Source organism: Trichosurus vulpecula, chromosome 7 (assembly GCF_011100635.1).
Source record: "Trichosurus vulpecula isolate mTriVul1 chromosome 7, mTriVul1.pri, whole genome shotgun sequence".
NCBI classification, from domain to species: Eukaryota; Metazoa; Chordata; class Mammalia; order Diprotodontia; family Phalangeridae; genus Trichosurus; species Trichosurus vulpecula.
In genome coordinates, this window is record NC_050579.1 from 133,149,831 (window position 1) to 133,152,651 (window position 2,821).

The following is a 2,821-nucleotide window of genomic DNA, read 5'->3' on the forward strand; positions in this document are numbered from 1 at the left end:
GAGACCAGATTTTAACTCAGCTCTTCCTGACTCCAGGTCCAGTGCTGTATCCACTGAGCTACCTGGCTGCCTCACCATTTTCTTACTAATGTAAAAGTGGAAGTTCTCAGCTGATGGCAGAGGTAGGTGTGGCAAGTTTGGAGCCCTGGTAAAGGAAGTGTCCATATGGTGGCAGCAGCACTGGGCAAATGAGCAGAGCCAACAGATGTCCCACAGGCTCCAAGCACATGCCCCTCATTCCTCTTCCTCCCTTCTTGTCCCAGTTCCTACTGCAGCTACAAATGATTAGAAATGCATGCCTTTCAAGCCCAACAACCTGTGTGCCCTCAATGACAAGCTGTACCAGAAGAGAAAGGTGTCAGTGCTAGAAATTGAGAAGCTGGTTTGGGGGTTTGTGGCCCAGAATAATGGGGTACAGGTTAAGCATGTGATCCAAATTCTGTCCCAGGGGTTTTGCTCTCTTTCAACACTCTCACAAGAGAAAAGGGAGCCTTATTGGGTTGCTACACTGCATGGAGCAAGGACTCTGGACTGCACCTAAAAGAGCTGATGTGCTAATATTCTTCAATGATGCCAATAGTTGGCTGCACTACTATGCCTGTGAAGCCCTGTAGAGTATGTTCAAGGTAGCTGGGTCTCTGTCCTGCCCAATTTTGATGTGCTTTTTGATGGGCTAAGCAAGTTGGGTGCTAGTCCGATCTCAATATCAAAAGCGGCTCTGAGCTCCTATACCACCTTTTAGAGCATGTGACCAAAAGCAGTAAGTTTGCCTTATGAGCTTCATACTTAGCTATATTAGAGCCTCCAACAATCAGTGCACTTAGCTGTTGATCTGGTTCTCGAATCTGTGCCCAATGTTAACTTGGTAGATTACCTGCTGAGATACTAAATGGGAGACAATGGCAAAGACATAGGGAAAATGTGCTAGGTATCTTAAAAGAGATTAAAAGAATCCTTCTAATGTCAAGTTGGCTGAAATGGCCAACACCCGGTGATTCACTGCGGGACTCAGATGATCTGATTCAGCTCACAACTATGTGCTGGATGAGGAAATTCATCCAACTGACTGGAAGGATGATGTCATCTTACTCTTAGGGACGCTGACAGCCATTTTGCCCTGCCTGGCCTATTAGAACCAAAAGAAAACATAAAGGAGATGGCCAACATGTGCAACCAGAGCCTGATGAACCAGTCACTCCTGATGATGATGCCAGATGAACCAAGGCCTGAAGGTCTGGGCCATACAGAACCAGGCCAAACTACTCCTTAGCTAAGAAGGAGTGACTACCAGTGGCAGCCTATATGCTTCTTGTGACTCCAGCTTCAATGTCTTCACTCTAGGTATTGCTAAAGGACTACCAATGATACTGAACATTGATGAGAGCATGCAGGTGCTGACCTGCCACCTCCATGACCAAGCCTTTGGGATAATGACCAGGAGTGTTTTCCTAAAATGGCTCTACCATTTATATATTAAGACTCTCTGGAATATTTTCAACATATAGACAACCTTTTCTCCATCCTACTTTAAACCTTTGGAATCAGATGAGGTTATCCTGAAGGACCTGGAGATTTTGCCAAAAGTTGCATCATCCTCTGTGGGCCCAAGAGAAGGCCCTGGCCCCTTTCATGGCTCCAACCTGTGGATTAGCTCTGGTATCTGTAAGTGCCCGTCTCTGATATAGCCAGCCTGCTGGATCTGCAAGTAGCGAAAGCTTAGAATGTTAACCTTCCTCACCCACTATGAATTCTTACGAGTTCATGATCATCTAAAAAACTTGCTAAGTTTTTGATCATGCTAAAGAACTTCAGCAGTGAGTGCAAACTCCTATAGATCCAAGGAGCCTTCATCATCAGGCACCTGTGCTTACTATTGCATTCTGAGAATATCTTCTCCCAGAAGACCTCAAATTTGCCTCAACAATGGTTCACACCCTCAACACATATCTTACTGATGTCCATAGAGTTTCTTCCAGCTAAGCAATCCACTCAAAGACCTGAAGAATCTAGAGAACCAGAGCTTGTTTTGCTGCCTTTACCAATCCTGGGGCCACAGCTCAGTTACCATGGTGCCCCTCTGCCTCCTTACCCAAAAACTACCAGCATGCCTATGACCTCATCCAGAAGTTTGGTGATCTAGAGATGGATTTTCTCCCTCCCTGAAGTAGACATGCTTCTGCAACTGATTGAATGTCCAATTTTCATGTGCCTACGCCTGCAGGTGCCAGATGTGAAGGACAACCCCTACCTAATCAAAGCACCACATAGTCTGTTCAAGTTTGTCCCTTGGAAAAATGCCTTCAAGTCCCATCAGCTGCACTGTGTGCTCAACCCAGAACCCATGAAGACTGAGGATAGTGTGAAGATAGCCCCAAGTTCCTAGAAAGTGGATTCTCTCAGCATTGACCTTGTAGAGCTTCTGCAGTAATTGAGAGGGTCTAGAACAAGCCCCTGGAGATGAAACACCAGAGAAGTGGGTGTGGGAACCACCTGAACTGCAGTCCTCTGAACCCCCAGCATGCACAGGTAAAGAGTGGAGGCTACTCTAGGGCCTGGTGTGGGGAGGAAGCAAAGCGGAGGTCCAATGGACCATTTGTGGCCTTCAGAAAGACCTCTCCAGAATTCCGGTAGAGAGGTGGTGATTGGTCTGTTTGCCACCCTCTACTCTAATTAGGCACACCCTACAGCCAAATAGGCTCATTCAAGCCACAAGGAAGAAAGGCTGTTCAGAGTATTGCCTGCCCCTCCTGCCTGCCTCTTCCTTACATGTCCGGGGTGGCCAGCACTGACTGCTGCTCTTTGGCACTTACCACCTTAGAGC

General features: G+C 46.9%; 1 pseudogene; it reads left to right on the plus strand.

Moving 5' to 3' along the window:
* Positions 1-295: 295 nt before the first annotated feature.
* Positions 296-1,505, plus strand: LOC118857652 (annotated as a pseudogene).
* Positions 1,506-2,821: the final 1,316 nt, after the last annotated feature.